General features: G+C 45.6%; 1 long non-coding RNA gene across 1 annotated transcript in view; it reads right to left on the minus strand.

Annotated features, from left to right (window-relative positions):
- Nucleotides 1-16,544, minus strand: part of LOC309576551 — a 38,896-nt gene that overhangs the window by 13,888 nt on the left and 8,464 nt on the right. The window contains exon 2 of the long non-coding RNA XR_014226694.1: nt 9,416-9,645. This is a non-coding gene — a long non-coding RNA (uncharacterized lncRNA). The remainder of the gene's footprint in view (nt 1-9,415; nt 9,646-16,544) is intronic.

Below are 16,544 nucleotides of genomic sequence, written 5' to 3' on the forward strand. Positions count from 1 at the left end.
GGAGTTTCACTGAAACTATCTCAGCCGTGCCAGACAGCAAGTCACTGATCCGGCGCACCCGGTATCGCCTGCAATCACCTCTGCCACAGGCATGCAACAGTCTCTGGAAGGAAGCACCCCATGGATGCTGGAACCCAACAGGTTCTTGGTCCATGCAGTATTCAGTGCGTAAGTGCAGCTGAGGGTTCCTTCGTTCTGCTGACAGAGCAGAGGGGGCTGCTACAACAGCCAATCCCTCTCCATCCCAATCTAACAACAGTCACCTACAGTCCCATTTCTCTCAGGTTCTGTCCAGTTGCACAAGATTGCTTTGGCTGCTGCCCAAAGCCAAGATCCAGCTCTAGGTGACTTCAGGAAGCCATTAGCTCTGCTGCTAGATTTCATTCCTCTGTAACAGAAGGGTCCAACTTGGACATCTTACCCCCATGTCCTCACTTCAGGATCACAACACACCGCAGATCACACCTGGAAAGTGCCTATTTAATCCTAAAGGTCTTTTCCAACCTAAACAATTCTATGGGTCTGTAAGACTGCTCTGTAAGAAGGCCCTGGCTTCCGCTGCAATAAATGGGAGTTTCCACAGAGAACAAACCAGTCACCACTTGCTGTGTTCTGGGGCAGGGATTGGTTGTTTCATATCTACATTCACAAAACCACTGTCATCAGTTATGTATGTCTGTGTCAAAGCTGTTTTCCAAAATACTGCTAGCCACAGCAGCAGAGAACAAAACTGCCATCCAATTACCACATCCAGTTTCAAAGCCCAGGCAGATCCTAGATTGCATCCTGCAGCCTGGATTCACAGCTCCACCTCAACATGCCACCACATGCTTTATTGGAATGAGCTGCCTCCTCTTCCTGTGCACCACATAATCTCACACTTGCTGTTTTCACTCCTTTCCTTCTAGGTTAGCTGTACCTTTGCTGAGCAGAAATACTGCAATTCGAAGGAAAGTAACACTGACAAGTCACTTCAAACAGTGACCGTAGCCATGACTGCTAACACATGGCACAGCAAGGCTGCTGAGCAGGGACTGTCATTACCATTTTACAGATAGGAGAATAAACCCTTTCTGAAGGCAAGGATGCAAACTGGCACTTTCCAAGTGACCAGATTAGCTGCTTTTGAATGCCAGTAATCACTTGTGATTGCTCTCCATTTACCACATTAATCCCAGGAGACCACGCATCAGTGACTCGCTCTCCCTTCTGCCCCTGAACAGCCACAGATCTTCTCATCTCACCCCTTGATCAGTCACCAAACACCCCGTTATTGGACAACCTCTCTGGCAAATCAGTTACATGATTAACTCAATTTGAATAAACTCTGTACCTCACCCAGACTGAAGTCCCCTCCTGCTTCTCCAGAGGGTTTTGTGTGCCTCACAAAGGCCCATTGGTTCCATCACTGCAGTCTCTCTTCGTTGCCAAAAAAACTGTTTATAAAGCCCCAAAGCTGCACAGATTGCACAAAACTTAATGTACACAAAATCATGTGTGCCACTGGACTGCCATGTCTGACGGGATCCTGCTCCTGGCACAGGTCAGGGATTCAGTGTGGGGCTTGGAACCAGCCTGTCTTGAAGCAGCCAGCAAAGTCAGCTACAGCATGAACCTACAGCACAGGAATTCTCTGCACTGCTGTCCTCGTCACTGGGTGCAAGGCAGTTCTCCCCACTGCCAGACACTCTCCACCCGAAGACTTAATTTCAGGGAACTCCTTGTGAAGATCAATGAGCAAGGGAGAGGCTGAGACAGTGGTTCGTAGTGAGACTTCTGGTTCATAGGACCCAATTCTAGCCGCCACACACAAACCCAGTTTTAGTTTTGCTACCTCTCCCATTCAGAGCAGCCTCCATGACAAGCTCATGCTGTGGTTCCTGCAATTCCACAGTAACTTTACCTGTTAGTTCTCTATCTACACATGGATTCCAACCTCTTCATCACAGCCAGAAGAAGGATTTTTTTTCCTACGATTTACTAAATCTTTTAATCTTCTACCCCTGGAATCTGTAATTCTACTTTTTAAAGTCCATATTCCTGAAGGGAGATTGAAGTGACCAAACTGATGGTACCAGGGACAGAAGAAATCCTATTTTTCATTCTTCAGCTGCACTTTATGGCATCTCATTTTACCATTTCCAGCCAGGGAAAGGCTTACATAAGAGTTAATGCAGAGATTGAAGTGACTTACAGAGCATTTCACTAAAAGAAGAACACCCTGCAGAAACTGGGAAGGAACAGGATTTGTGTACAGTGCTCTGCTGGGGAACAGGACAGCAATTGGGACAGGTGTGATCTCAAGATTTGGCAATACTAAACATCACTAAATACCAGAGAGACTTGGACATGCTGGAGAGTGTAATGAAGAGGCATGAGGATGATGAGGGTGTAGAAACACCTGACATACAGGGAGAGGCTGAGAGAGCTGGGAGAATGCTTTGAAGAGAAGAGCTGGACTAAATGATCCCTGTAGGCCCCAGCCTCAGCTGTCCTTCAGTTCTGTGAGAAATAGGGAGAATGTGATTTGTTTAGTCTAGAAGGAGAAAGCTGAGTGAGCATAACAGACCCTTTGGCAAACAGAGATCCAGGTTTCTTCTTTCCCATACAGATCAAGAAGAAACAGGCTTGTTTTGGGGAATATAGGCTAAATTTCTACAGGTAGTGCTGGAGCAGACAATGGATTGACATCAGCAGCCAATTCAAAGAAGAAAAAAGGTTAAGAGCCATCAGGATAGCCAAGGTATCCTGCTTCAGAGGGAACCTGACTTAGCACCACATTTCACTAATTTAAAAGAGAGCTACTCCCTGCCCCCCAATCTCCTGCTCCCCCACAACCCCAAAACTGCCATGCTCCAACATTTTTTTTGTATCTGTAGCATGTGAAAGGCACTGAAATGCCTTTGTAAAGGCTCAGAAGAACAATGCATCTTTTTAGAAGTACTATTCCAGATGCAGTGGTAGTTTTCATTATTTCAGAGCTAGAAAAGCTGATTTAAAAAAAGTGAAAGCCGCAACCTTCTGAAAGCTGGAAATGCACATTTTCCCAATTATACTCTATGTTCAATAAAGACACAAGTTAATCCAGTCTATGAATTCCTCAAAAACTGCTTGAAGTTTTCTAAAATTATTTTTCAGTTCATTTAGGTAAAGCTAAAATCAACAGAAGTGTTACATGCTGTTCAAATACCTTTGGTTCACTACAAGCCTGGTTAAGCTGTGGCCACCTAAACCCACCTCTGAGCCTCTCTCCCGTGGGCACTGAGACATCTTCCTGTCTGGTTCTGCTCTCTCATCCTTTCATTTGAGACACCAAACACTAATGTTCTGACTCCAAAGATTTGGGTCTTGGCCTCGGTTTCACATGATAAGAGAAGTGAAAGTGATACTACCAAAAACCTTAAGTACCAGCAATTTCTTTATTGAAGCAAGAGGTTGGGCCCCATTCTCTGCTGAACTAGACACTGGAAGAGACTGGTAAGAAAAGAAATCTGGTCTCAGGACTCTGATGAATTTAACTTGTTAGTAACTTGTTAGAAATGTGCATACTGCACATCTAAGCAGCAATCAAATACCCTAAAAACACCCTAAATCAGCCTGAGAACAGAAAATGTTTCCTCAACCAAATATTACCTTCATTCCAACCAATGCCTGCATTTTTAGTTACATTGCAAATGGTGAATTTGCTTTCAAAAGCTTACAGCTTTCAAACTCTAAAGTACACTAGCAAAAATAGTCAGTTTAATTACCTAGAAGCCAAATTTGGGTAAGTAAGTAGTGCACAAATGCACCACCTACTTGAAGCCCTGCTCTGACATACACTATTCACTGAATCCACCTTTGTTTGCTTTTTGATATTTTTAAGTGTTCCTTTATTTTAGTCTACATTTTTCTACATTAGTCTACATTATCTTCAGTACAGGAAGAGGGTCTTCTACTAAGACCATTTCTACTTTTGGCCTGAAGTCATGGAGGAAATCAGGTGAATATATAATCTTAAGTATATTCCAAACACTCAGCCCCACCTTGTCCTTTAGAAGCACCTGACAAGTGACATTAGTCAGTGCTGCTCTATGTTCCATCACCATCTGTTTGCAAGAGCTGGAAAGCTCCGTGCACAATATGGGATGCAATAGGGCAGCAGTCACTAGGACAGGAGACAAATGAACATGAACACTTGTGTCTGCCTAGCTGGGTGGGGATCTATTTGTACACTTTTTTTTTTAAACAGCAGATAAGTCTATGGCTACAGATACAAAACCAGCTTTTCAGGTGGCAGCTTTTAGGGAGCTGGCAATGAAGCACAGCCTGTTTTGGTGGCCAACACCTACTTGTTCATGACGGAAAGGCACAACCAGATGATGCAGCTGCTGCAGGACAAGTCAGATCAGCGCAGCCTTGCACTCAGTCAGTGAACAAACCACCCATGCACAGACATCTCCTGCTGCCCACTTGCCTGCTATGCATTTGTCCAGTGCTCAGTCCCACAGGGCTGATCTTTGGGCAGATCCCACAGCCTCTGGAAGCACAAATAATCACCACAGATCACTGCCGTTGGTCCTGCTGATGTCAGGCCGAGCATCAGGGCAAACAGCTGACTGAAAGGTGCTTTACTTTGACCTAGCAGACCGGTAAACTGGGGTTGAAATTACTCAAAGGCAGAAAATAGATAGGCAAAGCCAACTAAAACCAAGTTATCTTACGTAAAACATCAGTTGTTCCCACTAACGTGGCTGACAACTGCTGGCCTGTCTCCATAAGCAGGGACTATTGCTGAGTCTCTCCAGCACTAGCCTGGCAAACTGGAGGGGTTGTGCAAATTGAGTCACACTTGAGAGCGAGCAGAGATCTGTCCTGCCTTTTTGATAGTGGAAATAAAGCAAAGCTTCACAAGGAAGGATGTTATGGGCCACAATCCACACATAACATTAGCAAGTGGAACATGTGCCAGCCTGGGAGGAACATTGCCGTTGCACAGTGGAGACCCAGGGCTCCTCTCACTGCTTCCAACACCCTCTCTCTGTCAGCATGGCCCCATGGCAGGACAAGACGGTTTTGTGGCAGGGCAGGATGGCTCCGCTTCCAGGTGGAATGGCAGCACTGGGACTTTCTCCATATTGAGGTGAAACAACTCTACATCAGTTGGTGTAATGCATTTCTATACACTTCTATTACAGCCTGTACTGTCCAAAGACCAAAGTTGTTGCCAAGATGCAGATTCAAATTAACTCAAAGTAAAAATAAATATCAGCCACTACTTTACAATTCAAATTCATGTGAAGAAGCCAAACTCTGAATGCAAAATTAGATCAACCCAGATTCACAACTAGATCTTGTACATAAACAGACCAAGTTTGCTCAATCTTGGATGCGTGCCACGTTAAGCGTATTTTTAGTCTTGCCATGCTTATCCTAAGCCATGGACCCAGGGGTGCAATATATCTGATGTGCTACGATCACACGCATACCGTGGTGTTTCCCTTGTATTTCTGCTCTCTCTCCCCACAAGTACAAGGGTGTTGCAGATACAGTGTTTGGAATAGCACTACCTGCTTCAGGGCTTCACCTCACAGCTGTCTCCATGGTTTATAGCACTGCCAGCCTACAACTATTCCACCTGTATTTGTCATGCCAAGAGTCCATCTCAAATGGAAGCATTTGGACTTGTGAAAAACAAATCAGGTAGTTTTAAGAACAGGGAATAAGACAGTGCTTTAATTAGACAAACATTAACCACTGCAGCCTCAGCAGAGGGTTTGGCAGATGAGGAACCAGCAAGCCACAGAGGAACAAAACCCAGAGAGAAGTCCTGTGGAATGACTGTACTGCACACACAACGCAAACTCTGCCTTGAGGAATTATGTCAGAACAAGGTTAAATATTTCACTGAGACTAATACTTCCCATTTAATTTATTTTTATCAATCAATATGCATAATGTACGCTGGCATCCTTTATGTTTCAATTTTGCTTACAGTAATAAAACTAACTCTGCAAATCATCCTTGGCTGTATGTTATTTTTACATCCAAGAGCACCGAGTGATAGAAGCTTGGCAGGACAGATCTGACTGAGAGAGAGAAAAAGCATTGTACTTCCCAAACATAGCAGAACTAGCCTGATTTTAAAGCAGTAGGATGGAAATGATTCAGCCTACAGTTAAAATTAGAGGTATGGTGAGATTGATACTGTAAGAGAAGTACTGAATTAAATGCATTTTTACTTGACTCAAACAAGCTTTTTTTTATTAGTCCCTGGTAAATGAAATACTAGCAACTTTAAAAGTCTGTGAAACAGTCAAATCCGCAAGGTGTTTCATGGAGCAAGTGTCACCTGCCATCGTCACCACTGCAGGAAAGCCAGCAGTGACAGAACATGGGAGCTGCATGGGGCAGATGCCAGGGGTCTGGCTCCCCGTGACGCTCCGGTCAGTCATCCCCTGCCTCTAGTGCCGCCATGGGAGGACAAGGCAAGGCCGGGATAAAAAGAGAAGTGGCAGCACTGTGCCACACACGTGCCTGCTGGCAGTGGCACCTGGGGCCCCTGCCTTTGGAGCTGCCTTTGCAGCTGCCTCTGCCTGTGCCAGCCCGTTTACTGGAATGGCCATGGTGGTTTCCCCAAGGCTCCCTCTCCCTCCCAGGCACCAGGAAGCGGCCACAGCCCCAGCACCCACTCCCAGCTTAGCAGAGAGAGGCTGTGGGCAGCCACGGCCCCATGTCCTGCTCCTGGCAGCAGCAGCCACGGCGCGGCACCAGTGCTCGACAACCAAAGCCTTGCTCAAGTCAAACACTGACACCGCTTGCACAGCCATGAGGCACCTTGCTCAGAACCACCCAGACACCGTTTTCTGTATCTTCTGTTGCTCTGTTGTGCTCAAGAGACAGACACACAGTAGTTCTGGAGCCTCTTATAATGAATAATTACTGAACCTCACCCCAAATATATAAATATATATATATATATATATATATATATATGTATATGTATATATTTTTAATAGACATAAAGAAATATAAAACCCACAAACATTTTGAATGCTAGATGAAAAAAACATTAACTGGAAAAGTTCACTAAACCAAATAACCAAATTAAGATATTCCCATTCCCCTCCTCCCAGATGCACTATTTACAGCCATCAGGAATGTGTCACTGCTCAGCATTCCGACCCACTGCCTCCGCAGGCTTTTCCTTTCTCCAGCAGGAAATCCTCCAGCTGGCCCTGCTTTGTTCTGTAGCACATTTTAAATTCAGCTTCTTTGCATCAATTGAATGTAGGTGCGTGCAGGCATTTGGTACCTGCATGTGGGTGTTCCTCCTGGTGAGATTTCCTTACTTTCAATCTCCTTACAAGCAAATTAAAAGCAAAAAAAAAAAAAAAGAAAAAGAAAAAGAAAAGAGTAATTCCTTCCGTGATTTTTCTGCCCTTCTGCAATATATACACACAAGAAATGTAGAAAACAACAGCCACTGAAAGACTCTGCATCTCCCAACTAGGATTGACCAAGTCCTGCCTAAGTTTATGTTGAAGGGTTTACTCAAATAAGTGTTGCAGATTTCTCCTTAACAGGAAAATTTTTTATTTCCCCGAGCCTTTATGCTTAGAAGCAGAATTATTTGCAAGCTGGTGTCATATAACACCATGGGCCAAATGTTACCTTGGACATCGATTCTGTGGAAAGTTAAGCAAATGCATATTGGGTCTCTCTCAAGTTTTCTTGAGGAAGCGCCATGCCCATGATGGGCACTGTGCTTTCAGGGGTGAGGGGCTTGATTCCTAGGGCAGGGCACCTCAGGTTCTGTTCCAGGGACAGAAAGGAGGCACAGATTATGGGTGAGCAGGAAAACGAAACCCTCAGTTTGGCTGTGGGTAGGGCTTGAGGGTGTGAATCATTCCTGCTCCAGAAGCAGTACCCTTAGCCTGGGGCTAAAACAAGCAAAATAGGGAGTAAGGTAAGACACTTGCTAGGCAGAGCATCCTTAGTTGGGTTTGGTTTGGTTTGGTTTGTTTGTTGTGGGTTTTTTGATGCTTGACAGCTATTACCACTAAAAAGCAGAACCTGTGACAATACTGAGAATACAATTGCTTTGCCTAAGACGATGAGCAGCATTTTCACCAAACAAGAATAGACGTGTTGGGTTGTTTTAATTCCTGGTACAGTTGGGCATGTCTTATCTCTGGCTCAAAAAAATGGAAAGGCATAATGAAGGCAGCCAGTTGTCTTGTAGGTAACCGAACACAATTCCCACCCGAGGAGAGGATTGTTGGCAAGATGTGGTATCAGTACAGGGAAACTCAGTACTGCCAGCTGAATAGATCTGTCAAATTTCTTTCTGCAAAATGTTATGTCTACAACTACTAGAAATAGCACAGCTGAGTGATAAAACTTTAAAAAGTGTGAAAAAATATTTGCTTTATTTTCAAGTCTGCTTGCCTTGTGAACCTGACAGCATTTTGTTTTCTCAAAGTCATCTATCGTGCACAAGAACATGAAACTTTTCACTTTACAGCACTTTTTCTCCCCCTACACCTGTGTTCTCATAAACAGCAGTAGTGCTTAAACAGATTCTGCAGCAGCTTGTACAGGATTGAGAAGGCAGGCTTGTTGGACACTTTCATCTAAAAAAATTAGGAATAAAATAACCTTATATAAGAATATTGCCCTTAAAAGACTAAAATGCTCTTTAATGTCTGCTGGATGAGGCCTGGCCCTACAAAAACTGAAAGAATTTCACATTGCCAGAACCTTCCTTCCATGAATAGGCACTGATTTCATGTACTAGGATCAGGTCTTAGACAACGCTATTTTTAACTATATGAAGAACAAGCATGTCTAAAACACCTTAACCCTCCAGCTGAGGCTACATATACTTTAAAGCCATTCTAATATATGCATAAGTAATGTGTATATTACTCAGCAAATGGTAAACAGCGAGTGTTGAAGTAACCCTCACGTCACTAATTTTATTACTGTACCAAAATATGCTACTGTAAATTAACTGGTACATTATGGAGTGTCATAAATAATTAAAACTAAAACTATAACTGGCAAAATGAACGAAGCAAGAACATTCTGTAACCCAGTGTTCCTCCTACCTGACTTCATAATTTTCTAATTTGAGTAAAACACTAAATCTGCTTCTGTCTGAGCACAAAAAGGATTTTGTTCGTATCATTTACTAATTTGAAAAATTAGTTCTTGGTTGGAAAGAAATTGAAACACGTTAAAACCTCCACATAAGCCATTCTATGATAGAACATCTATCTACATGCCACACAACACAAACTGCTCCTTTGTCATCCTTCCCAGGTCCCGAGGTAAAACCAAAGGGAGCACATCACAGCAAGTGAGAACCACCCAGAACAAAGCTCTGCTGCCAATGGTGGGACATCAAGCCCTAAGAAGGAATGCATCCTACCTGGTCTCAGAGGATATGGGAAGGAGATGGGCTTCTCCAGTCACCCCAGCTGACACAACTTGATGCTTGAGGTGAGCAGGAACTCTCTTGTCTTCCAGCAGCTAAGCTCTCCCACAGCAACACCTGCTGTACAGCACCATGGGCAAGGATGACTGCTGCGTGCAGGGCAGAGGCAGGAGAAATAGGTTCTGCTTTGGCACATGAAGTTAGAGCACTTCAGCTTTTGACACCTACAGGTGAGAAGAGACAGGTGAACAGCACAGGAGTGACATCACTGTATCTTTTACAAGGATTTTTAAAGCAGACCAAAGGTGCTTTTATGCAAGTTGGTAGAACTTGCTGCTCCATTACTTCAATACTTCAATCAATAGGAAGCGTCAAATTGTTTTTGCAGAAGTTTTCTATTGTTCAGTATTGTTTTGCTTTTTAATTTTCATTTTCTGGTTTCACTGCAATAACAAGTTTCTTTCTTTAGACAAACATAAAAGAGGATGACAGACAACGTCTTCTCCTTCATTGTCTCCAGGTGGATTCCATATTCTGTTCCTTTACTCCTCTCAGCTTTCTGCTCTGTCTTCTCTGAAGTACCACAGAGCCTTCCACCTGCCTATTTTTTTAAGTTTTTAATTTGTTGGTGTTTATTTACTGGACAAAAAGCTGTATCAATTATCTGTTTATGCTGCCTGAGCTTGCCCTGACTTTCATTGGAACAGATGGAACCATCCCTACCAACATGCTGGGGCCAGACCTTGTGTGGCATCCTGACCATGCAGTCCCATACCCCTCCAGAGCGGTGTGAAGAATGCTGAGGGGTGGTGGCCCCAGGATGAACTCTCAGGGAGAAATCCCTATGTGGATAGAGCTCTGACCTTGTTTCTGTAGCCTCCAAGAAAGGGGTTCCTACAACTCTGGAGCCCACCACGGCACAGAAGGATCCTTAGTGGCAGTGGCTTGGGCAGGTCTCTGGGCAGTCCTGGGCTGCTGGCTGGCTGCTGCACTCATTGCCCCACCAGTGGGAAAGGGGAGAGGCAGAAGGGAAAAGCTTCATCTCTCCACATAAGCCTGACTTGTGCAGTTACACTGCAGCAGATGGAAGTCTTTGGAGACAACAATCCCCCTGCTCCACAGGGTAAGGCAGTTCCTCCTGGCACGGCAGGGGCAGGCACAGCAGTGAGAACAGCCCAGGGGAGAAGCTTATTTAGAACTGCCCTCTGACAGTAGTAAAAAGGATCCTCCACCCATCTGTTCTGCCCACCCCGGCTATGGCACCCTCCCTGGGAGGCTGAGCAGGGGACCCACAACTTGTTCCTGGTACAGACAGCCCGCAGGCCACCCCAGGGAGTCTCGGGACCATGTGGGGAGCTTTGTCAGGCACTGGGAGATGCTGGAGAGAATGGGATGCTCCTGCAGGGAAGCACTTCCCCAGGAGATCTTGAGTTCTGGACAAAATCATGTAGCTGAGATTGTAATACCACCCTGCCATGGAAAAGGACACCAGGGGGTTGCATCGGGTATAAGCAAGGACAGTTTCTAGTTCTCACTTTTTTATAATAATGATGGATTAATCTTGTTCTTGCTAATCTGCCAGGACAGAACAGCTGACATAAGACTCCTCCAAGCTGCAACGGGTGTTCCCAGCTGCAGGAGCCAGCAGTTGTTAAGCACACAGTTAACTCCCACACACCAACTATTTCCTTCTTTTTTTTTTTAATGACCGTTTCTTTGGGCAAGTGTCTCCTGGTATTTTAAAAATTCATTTTAATCAATTTAAAATTAATAACAGACCAGCAAAATCCTTAGGGTCTGAAAGCTCCAATCTCTGCCACTCTGGAAGTGATGAGTCAGCCACAGCGTGGTGGCCACGGAGTGGCTGAGGGCTGCCCACGAGAGCTGCACGCGCTGAATTAGGTCACTTGGTTTGCTATTCATGGAGCGGTGGCTGTCCCTGCCATTCTGAGGAGAGCTGCTGCACTCCAAGGGTACTACCACAGCACTTCGCTGCTGCTGCTGCTGCCGTGGCTCTGTGCTGTGTACTCACCAGGTGGGAGCACCACGATGGAGCCTCTCCAAGAGGAGGGAAAGGACAGCAGCTGCAGGACACAGCACACAGAGTCCTGTCCTGCTCCCACAGTGCTGCATGGTGTCTCCTCAGGCTCCTGCCCTGGTCACTAACCCATGCTCCGCTCAGGACAGGACCAGGAGCCAGCAGTTCCCAGAGCCAGACTTCTGGCTTCAGCCTCTACCCAAACCATGGCTCACACCCAGGCCCAGCACCACTCGCTTCCCAAGGGAACACATGCTCCCTGAATACTGGAGCAGACCTGCTGTGCTCCCTAATCACCTGGGTCTAATAGCAATGCCATGGTCCCAACAGACAGCTCCTATGGCAGCTCCCCAGGGGGATAAACCTGAGCTGCTGCTTTGTACACTGATGTGGCACACGAAGAATAGCAGTTCCCACCTTGCGTACCCACAGCATGCGAGTCATGTCGGTGGGTAACCTGTGTGTCTGCAGATCACCATGGTGCTGGGATGCCAAGCAGTGCCAGCTTGGGCAGCAATGGGAGGCTGCGTCTGTGGCTTGTGGGCAGAAAGAAATATGCTGTTCCAATCCCCACACCTAGTGGCATGGGATGAGGGGAGGCTGAGGAGTCCTTAGAATGCTCTTGTGGAATGGAAGTTCCTGGTCTGCTGCAGGGGAGCAGGAGCAGGACCATCAGAAGGACAGAAGCCCCTGTGGCCCACAACATCCCTGAGCTCAGTCCTCTTCTTGCTGACAAGGTTTGGGCTCCCCAGCAGACCCCTTCCTGGGTGCCCCAAGGAAGGGCACCAGGACCCCTGGCTCCAAGAGCTGTCATGAAAGCACATGGTGTGACTGCTGCTCTTCTGGCTGGGGGGAACAGACAGAAAGGCTGTGTGCAGCCCTCCTGGGCACAGCCAGGCTCTGCTGGAAACAGGAAGGCTGCTCATCAGCTGGCAGCTACCCTGAAACAGAGGTCTGGATCGCCACCAGCCTATAGCACTTATTTGAACATATTTGAGAGCCAGCAGCACCACCTCTGCCTCTGCCCAGCTCCATTCTGGTGTGGGAAGAAATGACCAGGTAGGAAATCAAAGACATTAGCTTGGCATCCCTTGCCCCGGCAGCTGCCCAAATGCTCTGCTTGCGCTGCTCCGTTTCGTTCCTGGGTGTGGTTTGCCTGATGCCAGTTATTCCTCCCCGCTCCGAGACTCGGACACAGAGAGGGTGTCCCCGAGGTGACAGGGGAACAGGCAGGTCTTGGCTGGGCTGTATGGTGGGGGCAGAACACGAAGAACAGCTTGCACTCTCCCAGAAGCAGTTTCATTCCCCATACAAGCAGTGGCTTCAACTAACAAGATGCTCTTTGGCTAGAGCTTGTAAAAGGACCTTATCCATATTAAAAAAAGAAAGAAAGATCTTCTGTCTAAAACTTGTTCTTTACTAACAAGAGGTTTGGACTAAATCCATTTAAGAGAAAATTTTACAAGGGCCTTATGCTGAAATTATCCAGTAGAAAGAACTGAAAAGAGTACAGGGCACTTTTGAGGGGCTTACCCCAAAAGCAAGTGGTTGGTTTGTTTGTGTTTTAAGAAAACCAAACACTCTTTCTTTTGGCATTAACATAACAGAGCAGTAAAGATTTATCAGTAGCACTGCATTAGCCTCCTCTAAACACACTGAACAACTGCTCCCTTAAATGGATCAGTTGCTGGAGCAATTGTTAGTCACCAGTATCAGATTTGAAAGCAGAAACGAATTCCTCACTAATGGCCTGAAGGACAAAGGGTCTTCTCTGTTACAAGGACTTGTACCTTTACAGTGCCAGGTGCTTGGACTGTAGTCCCAGTGTGCTGACACACGTGTCCACACAGACAGCCTGTTGCTCCTTCAGGACAGGTAACACTTCCGTGGCAATAATGTTACTCTATGAATCACTACTTTTTCACTTGCAACAAGTAAAAGAACCCATGTCCTACAGTCAAGGTAATCACAGCAACATGGAGCTCTTCTAGGTGGAAACAGAACAGCTGCTCAGCATCAGCATTGTTACGTACAACTCAGATGCTCTGCTGTATTTGGTATATATTGCAATAGCAGGCAGGTGGTTCTGCTGTGTGGTCTGTGAAAAATCACACGGAAAGCAATATAGGGAAAATGTTGTAATTATTAAAATGGGTTTGTTTTGATACCAGCAGAACAAAAGCCTGCCTGAGCAAACCAGTTTTTAGCTTGTTATCTTTACAAGCGGCCCTTAAGGAATAAAATTGCTGCTGCTCTCCTGTGCCTCTGCCCTGAATTTGGCAATATTCATGCGGGAGCAGGTAAAACCAGCCAGAGGCACCAGGACCCTCAGGAGGCCAGTGGAGACAGAATTCACCAGCTCCTGTCCCACACTACTCAGCCAAGAAAACCCATACGGGACCCCCCAGCAAGTGTCTGAAGCCTGATGAGATGATTGCTACTGCCACTCAGTACACAGCCAAACACATCTAATTTGGCCAGGAAAACAGGAAAAGCAGCCACATTCTTCTGCTAAGGAGAGGAAGCCCTGATCCAGTGACCTTCACCAACTGAGAGCTGGTTCCCTGCAAAGGCTGGGTTGGAAGTTATGCACAGCACAGGCCTTCCATCCTTCTGGCAGGTTTTCTCATGCCAGGCATGCTGGAACTAGCTCAAGCACAAGTGTTTTATGACCTGGGAAGACAAAGAGAAGCGCCATCAGAGGCGGCAGGACCAGGCTCACTGGAGTCCAATTCCTGCTCTGGCAAATGTCCTCTTCCTCACAACATCCTTCAGAAGGGTCCAGTCACTTCAGGGACTTGGAGCTCCAGCATTCCTTGTTTACCAGCTGCCTGAATTCCCAAGTGCCTGTGTTTCTGCAACGCCAGTCTCCAGAGATCCAGGAAAAGATCTTCTGAACACCATGGGAAGCACATCTGTCCTGCTGCTGCAAGGCAGTCCAGTGCCCATGTTCTGCCTCAGCCTCTCATATTCAAGGAGTGGTTTTGTCTCTGCCAGAGGGGTGCAACGTGACAAAATGCCTGCTCACCTAGTAATATGCAACTGTGATAGAGACAAAAGATTTTGGCTCACACCCTCATTTGCTCACTGAAGAGAAATCAAAATGAACCAAAATGATTGAACATTTTGTAAATTAATAAATATTGAAACTCAACTTCCCTGGAAGGTTACAGAGTGACAGATCTAGTGCAATGGCAAATGATGGAATAGGTCTGTGAAGTTTAGGTGTGAGATTTCGAAAGACCTTCCTCTAATGTCCCAGACCAAGCATAACAGGCATTCCTGAGGCAAATAACAGATTTATTTAAAAAAACAAGCAAAGCTTTCTTTATCTATCAAAAAGCAGGTAAGAAGAGAATACAATGACAATTTCTGTGCAATCTCTGCAGGTCACGTCTAAGGACACCCCCCAAATGCTTCCTGTCCTGCTGAGGCCTTCGGGGCACCCCACCTGTCCCTATCCTCTTGCTGGTCAGCACAAAGCCTCTGAAGAAGACTGATACTCAAAGTCAGATTTTGTAGTGAAGCAACAAAACAATATTCAGTGCTTTAATGACAAAATCTGTTCTGAGTGTCACCATTTTGGTTCCCAACTTCAGTTTCTTTTATCACTACTTCAGTGCTTGGACAAGAGTTTTGACTAAACCAGTCTCTTGCTGATAAGACCATGGGCACCCAAGAACAAAACTAAATCTACGTCCAGTTACTTATGCGGAAGAAAAAGATGGTCATAAATTTCTGATATGTGTGTGTGGCCTGTGAGACATGGTCCTTGCTAAATGAAAAGTGTGAACACTACTTTTTCAAAGCTCATTTTTATTTGTTTCTATTTGTTCAATATTTTCAAGGGTAACATGGAGGAAAAATGAAGTGATTTATAATATGATTCTGAAATGTTAGCTTTGGTAGCACAAAGTGAAAATACAAATGTATTCTTGCATGAGCACAACAAACAGAACGGGTGGTCATCTCCACCGCACCCTGAAATATAACAAGGTACTTTGTTCAGAAATGGCATTACCTTTATTCAGCTCACCCGAGGCATTTGCTTAAGTATGCAGCACATTTCCAATATATTTAACTTACAGCAACTTTTGCCACGAACCTGAGAGTACATTAAAGGGTGCTAGTGATTATAATGCATGTACTAGATCAAGGAGATTCTGCTGCAATACTTTAATTTTCATTTAGATTAAATTTAAATTATAATTTACACCACTCTGCTAAAAAACAGGGAAAGACGTGCTGTAAGCATAGCAGCAGGCATGCATAACTTCATGTATTCTTCTCTGTTTTTAACTTCTGGTTAAACTTAACAGACTTCCAAGTGCAAGTAGATTGAAGCTCCATCTAGTGCCAGGGGCCGGGAAGTTACTGAGAAAATTTCACTCCAAAACCAGCAAACATACTCAGAAAATTATGGAGGAGCAGCAGCCAGCCTGGCATCCCAGAGCTGTCGCACGCAGGTGACAACACTGCGGAATTGCTCTTACAGTGTATAAAGGCTTCATTTTAAAGCTGCAGTACCTTAGGCCAAGCAGCGACCACAGCACTGCCTGGAGAGGGACCCAGCACCTGAAACGTGCCCAGCAGGGTGAGAGGGGTCCCTGCGCCCAGCACCTCACTCCCCACTGTACTCCATCACCATCACCAACACGTTCTGCACGGCTCCTCTCTTTGGATCCAGGGAACCGGGATGCTCCCAGTGCATCCCAATTCACCCTGCTAACCTCTATCCAAAACCAGGCCATCAGTGGCTCAGAAATGCCCTCGCTGTTTAATACATGGCTTGAGCACTTGCTAGCAAGTCACCACTATCTCCTCCACAAACACCTACTAATGGTAACACAGAAAATGGGTGTCTACTACCAACACACAAAATAGTCTAGCTGGTACTAATGTTCCCTTCCTCTCTTTTTCTGTGTTTTTTTTTTGCAATGCCAAGTGCTAGAATGACACCTGTTTCTAGCTCTGTAACAAAGCCATGCTGCCTGTCCCAACTCCTGTAAGCACACACTATTCTAACCCAGAACAAGGAGGAGGTTTGTGTAGCAGAGGACAGTAGTTCAGATTGTTCAGCCACAG

This window comes from Coloeus monedula (assembly GCF_965178545.1).
Source record: "Coloeus monedula genome assembly, chromosome: 10".
Classification (NCBI taxonomy): domain Eukaryota; kingdom Metazoa; phylum Chordata; class Aves; order Passeriformes; family Corvidae; genus Coloeus; species Coloeus monedula.